Raw genomic sequence first — 6,278 nt, 5'->3', positions numbered from 1 at the left:
CCCCATGGTTAAACTTTGAATTCCTCATGATGCCTTTTGGACTCAACTCTTTGTAGGCCAGTAACTGGTCACTGTTTGTTAGGATCAAATTTGGTAAATAACAGTCTATTCCCTCCACATTATCATGCCTTAAACTTGGACATATTTAAACTAAGCCAAATATAATGTCAAGGACAATTTTGGTGATCCAAAGTCCTTTATGGATCGAGTGCTGGTGGATAGGTGTATCTGGTTCAGAAGATAATTACAATTTTTTTTTTTTGAGACAGTCTTGCTCTGTCACCCAGGGTAGAGTGCAATGGCACAATCTCAGCTCACTGCAACCTCCGCTTCCCAAGTTCAAGCAATTCTCCTGCCTTAGCCTCCAAAGTAGCTAGGATTACAGGCATGTGCCACCATGCTCAGCTAATTTTTGTATTTTTAGTAGAGGCAGGGTTTCACCATCTTGGTCAGGTTGGTCTCAAACTCCTGGCCTCAGGTGATCCACCCGCCTCAGCCCCCCCAAGTGCTGAGATTACAGGTGTGAGCCACCGCACCTGGCCACAAATTTTTATTACTATATTATATTCTAAATGATTTGGCTTGTCAGGGAAAAAAAAAAAAAAGATTCTGTTGTGATGTTAGGGACCAGGACTAATACCTGACTAGCAGAGTAAGCTGGATTTTCCATTTAGAAGCTATCTAACCAGAGGGCAAGTCACTTAACCTCTTCGGGTCTTAGTTTTCTGTTCTGGAAAAGGAAGGTGGGGAGCAAGATTAATTTATTGAAGTCGTAACTGCAATGTAACAGCATTACATACACAAGATATATCCCTACTCTTAGGGAATCCATACTGAAGTATTTGGGGATAAAATGTCACAATGTATGCAACTTATGAGAAAAAGAGCAAATAATAAAGCAAATAGAGTAAAATGTTAACAATAGGTAAACCTGGGTAAAGAGTATCCTTTGAACTGATTTTGTTTGTTTTGTTTTGTGACAGAGTCTTGCTCTGCCACCCAGGCTGGAATGTACTGGTGCCATCATAGCTCACTGCAGCCTTGAACTCTCCAAGCTGTAGTGATCCTTCCACCACAGCCTCCCTAGTAGCTAGGACTATAGGCAAACACCGTTATGCCTGTCTAATTTTTTACTTTTTTGTACAGAGTGAGTTTTGCTATATTGCCCAGGTTAGCCTTGAATTCCTGGGCTTAAACAATCCTCCTGCCTCAGCCTCTCAAAGCACTGAGATTACAGAGCCACTGTGTCCAACCTCTTATGCTTGCAATTTGTCTGTAAGTATAAAATTATTTCCAAATAAAGTGTTATTTTAATTATTAATCTAGTTTCCACTTCAGTCCTAATAGTTTCTAACTGTATTATAGCTCACTTTTATTGTATCATTTATGTATTACCTTCAAGGGCAGATAGAAATCAATCTTTTAAAATTAAAAAAAAAAAAATTTTTATTCATTCACCAGTCATGTGAGGACCTACACTAAACACCAGAGATCTGGTGATGAATAAGAGAAGAAATGGTTTCTGCCTTTGCATTACCTGTAGTGTACAAAGTTTAATCTGATTCATTCAAGAATTTCGGAATACTCTAGAAGTACTAAATTTCAATTTAGGATACAATGAAACTCAAAATAAACCCCACAGCCTTACCACAATTTAAAAAGCACTTAATATTTTCTCAAAAGTGACATAAACATCTCCCAATAAATCGTTTTGTGAGTTTCAGTTTTATGGGCTTGTCAGTAGCCCTTTGAGTTAGTAGTTCAGCTTATAACAGTACACGTGATGTTCTCTTGCTTTAGTCTAAGTCACTGTGAATTGAAAAGTCATTCAAATGTTGAATGGGAGAGATGATTCACCTTCCAGTAGTTTTCAAAGGTTATCTGTTGCTGTTTCTTTTGGTAAATGACCAAATTATGATCAATTACCTAATATGATAGTTTCATTAAAAATAAAAACCATAAAGTGTACAATAGTCTTTAAAAATTAGGTCTTAGAAAGTTCTCCATCCTCCTTTCCTAGAATGACTTCCTCGCTGATGTCTTTGAGGACCCGCAGCACTGCTCCACCCCCACTCCCATTCATTCTGTACAATAAGGCCACATAAATCTGGACCTTTATGTGACTACAATCACATTATCCTCCAGCTGAAATGCTCACTGCCACATCTGTGCTTCAGGTCAAGCTCAAGTCTCACCTCCAATAATTCAATTACCTGTCCTTTCAATTTCTATCCCAGCTTCTCAAACTCTGATGTCAACACGACTTATTAGGAGATCTTGTAAAAACGCAGATTCTGATTCAGTAAATCTGGGGTAACAACCAAGATTCTGCATCTCTTACAAATTCCCAGGGAATAGCAAGCCTATACCATTTATTCAACAATTAATCATGATTTGCCTAAAGGGAAACAAAGTACTCAGAGAGGACAAGGAGTACCTACTTTAGATAAGATGACCATGGAAGACCTCTCAGACATAAAGAATGAGAAGGAAGCAGCCATGCAAAGAGCCCGTGTGACAAGACTGCTGTGAGTACATGAGAAAATGGTGTCGGCAAGACTAGATCATGATTTTCTAGACCAAATTAAAGTATTTGAATTTTATGCAAAAAGGGAACAATGTATTCATTCTTTTAACAAATGTTTACCAAGTACCTACTGTGTAGGAAAAAAAACATTTAATACAAAGTTTAACAGCAAGGACTGAACACAGGGTGCCTGGTTTGATATACTGGTTCTTGTACTGAAGCATGAATGTGACATTGGGTAAGTTACTTAAACCTCTCTAGGCCTCAGTTGCCTTATATGTAAAATGGTTGGAAGAATACCTACTTCACACAGTTATCATGAATATAAATGAATTAATAGATGAAACGCTCTTAAAATATTGCCTAGCATGTGAGGTCAGAGTTTGAGACCAGCCCGGCCAACATGGAGAAACCCCACTTCTAATTAAAAATACAAAATTGGCTGGTCATGGTGACACATGCCTGTAATCCCAGCTACTTGGGAGGCTGGGGGCAGGAGAATGGCTTGAACTCAGGAAGCAGAGGTTGCGGTGAGCTGTGCGCGCCGTTGCACGCCAGCCTGAGCAACAAGAGAGAAACTCCATCTCAAAAAAAAATATATATATATATACATATATACACATATACATATATATACATATATATATGTGTGTATATATAGATAGATAGATAGATAGATAGTGCGGCATGTGGTTAAGTGCTCAGTAAAACAGTACGTGCCAGAGAACATATTCCTGACTTCATGGAGCTTCTACTGGTGGGAGGGGAAAGGGGGTAAGCAATGCCAGAACAGGGTAACAGGATACCACTGAAGGCTTTTGATCGGCGGGGGTATATAAGGGCAAAATCTGATTTCCATTTAAGACATAAATAACACTCTGCCATGTGGAAAACAGGTTGGAGGCATCAACCTGATGAAGAATTGAAGCTGGGGGGCCTCTTAAGGTAGTTGTGGTGAAATGTGCTTTGGATTAGGTAAAAGCAATGGACATGAAAAGAAAGTATGTGTTAAATTGAATTGGGGTAGCGTAATCCTAAAGATGTGTGGATGGTTTATATGTGGAAAGTGAGAGAAAGAAAGAAATTAAGTAACTCCTACATCTCTGCTTTGAGCAACTAGGTCAAGGAAACCTCAAGATGGGAGTACAGGTAGGCCTATACTTTGCTGGGGGATAGAAAGGGAAATAAATCCCTTTAGGAGACACCACAGATCTATAACCCTGGCATTTACATCTTGAAAATACTGCTCAGGTATGGAGGACTATAAACCAAAATTAACATTGTTTACCTCAGAACAGATCTGGGGAGAGGTAGGGAAAGGAAATTATTTTTATTTTATTTTTTGAGACAAAATCTTGCTCAGCTGCCGAGGCTGGAGTGCAGCAGCATAATCATGGCTCACTGCAGCCTTGACCTCCTGGGCTCAAGTGATCCTCCCGACTTAGCCTCCCAAGCAGCTGGGACTACAGGCATGCACCACCATGTCTAGCTAATTTTTGCATTTTTTTTTGTAGAACTAGAGTTTCACCATGTTGCCCAGGCTGGTCTCAAACCCCCGGGTTCAAGCGATCCACCCACTTTGGCCTCCTAAAGTGCTGGGAGTACAAGTGTGAGGTACCATGCCCAGCCTGGGGTATTAATTTTATATACTTGTGTCCCATTTATCTTTTTATAACTAATATGCTTTTTTCTATTCTTCGTAGATTTAAGAAAATTATTTTTTAATGTTTATACATAATAATCTCATTACTGTCTCTAGTCAGTACCAAAATGTCAAACTGCTTAAATATAATAGAACTTCTTTTGAATAAATGCTAAATGCAAAGTAGTCATTCAAAAACTACTAGCTGAAATAACAAAGGGAATTAATGTCACTTGAGTTTCTTTTGAGTACTTTTGTTACTTACTTGAAGTATATGCTTAAGATGGAAACAAAGGCTTTAATCTGTAGGAAAATCAAATCTGAAATGACTCAGCCAGAACCACTTTTTAAAACAAAGTGTCAGATGTACAATGACCAGACTTTCCATCTAGGCACAACAGATGCATGATGAAAACGATTTCTGCTTGTTCACATTCACTCATCAAAAGCCTAACAGGAGGACCAAAGTCTATTATCTCTTCAGAATAACTAATAAACCAAATAATTAAAAATATTGACTGTCTGGAGGCAACATCTCTTCTTTTTACAGAGGGTCCATCATTTTTTCTTACAAATTCTTCATCAAAGACATAATCTTTAGTGGGGAGAAAAAACCTGAATGACAAGTAATAAAATAAAGAAAGAAAGAAAAGAAATAAATGAAAGAAAGGAAAGGAAAGGAAAAGAAAGAGAAAGAAAAAGAAAAAAGAAAAGAAAAAGAGTGAGTGAAAAAAAAAAAAAAAAAAAAATGACCAAAGTCATAGTCCTTTTTTCTGACTGGATCTATCTTGATTGTTCTGCCTGTAAATATCAACTAGAATAAATCAAAATGTCACCAAAATGGTCTGGAAACAAGTTGAAAGCTACTATTTATTGAGTAATGTATTTGTAGTTGACATGCACTATATGAAACTATTTTTATGTATTTCACAATAACCATATGAAATTAGGAATTGTTTTCCTCATGTTTCACATGAGTTTCTGATGAGGAAACTCAGGTTAAGAGGAGCTCAGTAATTTGTCATAGGTCATACAAAACTGAGGAGTGTCACAACTGAGGTTTCAACTTCAAGGTCCATACTATCTACTAACTACTGTGATAGTTTCCTATGCCAAAGGAAACTATCACAGTAGTTAGTAGATACTATCTAGCAAAGGAGGAGATGCTAGAATCTCACCTGCTTGATCTCAAGATTTTCACAGTACAACCACCATCTCACTCATAGACACTACCATCAAGTAAGATAAATTACCTGAACTACAACCAATGTAATGTAGGCCACAATGTTATATTAAATTTTCTAGCAATCATATTAAAAATGTAAAAAGAGTACTTGCTTTGATAGCATATATACTAAAATTGGAACAATTCAAAACAGATTAGCATGGCCCCTATACAAGAATGACACACAAATTTGTGAAGCAGACCACATTTTTTAAAAAGTAAAAGAAACAAGTATAGTTAATTTATTGTTATTTAACCAAATGTATCGAAAATGGTTTCAACACATCACATAAAAAGTTATTACATTATTTTCTTTGTACTACATCTTTAAAATCTGGTGTATATTTCATAATTATAGCGCATCTCAACTCAAACTACACATACTTCAAACACTCAACAGCTACATATAGGTAGTGACCATTGTATTGATAGCACACGGCTAAAGAAAAGGCTTCTGGGCACCAACGTCCCCAAGACCATGTACTAAAGATGATGTCCCTGACTCATTAACTCAACATTCAAGCTCTCAGAAACTATTTATTCTTATTTCAAACAAATTTTAACAAGTTTATCTGGTTTACTGAGCCACAACAAATTATAATAGAAAATTAAAGGAAATGGGCTGCATCAATAGAACTAAGTTGGCAAAGGAAGAAATACAAAATACACACACACATGCACCCACCCACATATGCACACACACAAAGGAGATTTAGGTTTGAAGAGCACAATAGCTGAGGCCATTTAGCAGAAAGGCAAAAATAGTCTTACATGCCTCAATGGCTCCCGAGGCCATTGCTGCCTTACTAATTTTATATTCAGAATGTTGACATTAATTGGCACTTAAACCCAGCACGTTTTTTTTTTTTTTTTTTTTTTTTTTT

The 6,278-nt window shown here is 37.1% G+C and overlaps 1 protein-coding gene and 1 non-coding gene across 2 annotated transcripts in view; one reads left to right on the top strand and one right to left on the bottom strand.

Moving 5' to 3' along the window:
* The window catches only part of CLIC4 (chloride intracellular channel 4), a 91,404-nt gene that overhangs the window by 51,980 nt on the left and 33,146 nt on the right, over window positions 1-6,278 (bottom strand). The window lies entirely within an intron of this gene.
* Window positions 5,504-5,606, top strand: LOC119472151. Its single transcript, XR_005201264.1, has one exon. It is a non-coding gene; the product is annotated as a U6 spliceosomal RNA (small nuclear RNA).

This window comes from Cebus imitator, unplaced genomic scaffold (genome assembly GCF_001604975.1).
Source record: "Cebus imitator isolate Cc_AM_T3 unplaced genomic scaffold, Cebus_imitator-1.0 Scaffold87, whole genome shotgun sequence".
Taxonomy (NCBI): domain Eukaryota; kingdom Metazoa; phylum Chordata; class Mammalia; order Primates; family Cebidae; genus Cebus; species Cebus imitator.
Note: the sequence above shows the minus strand (reverse complement) of the source record. Positions and strands in the feature narration are given on the sequence as shown.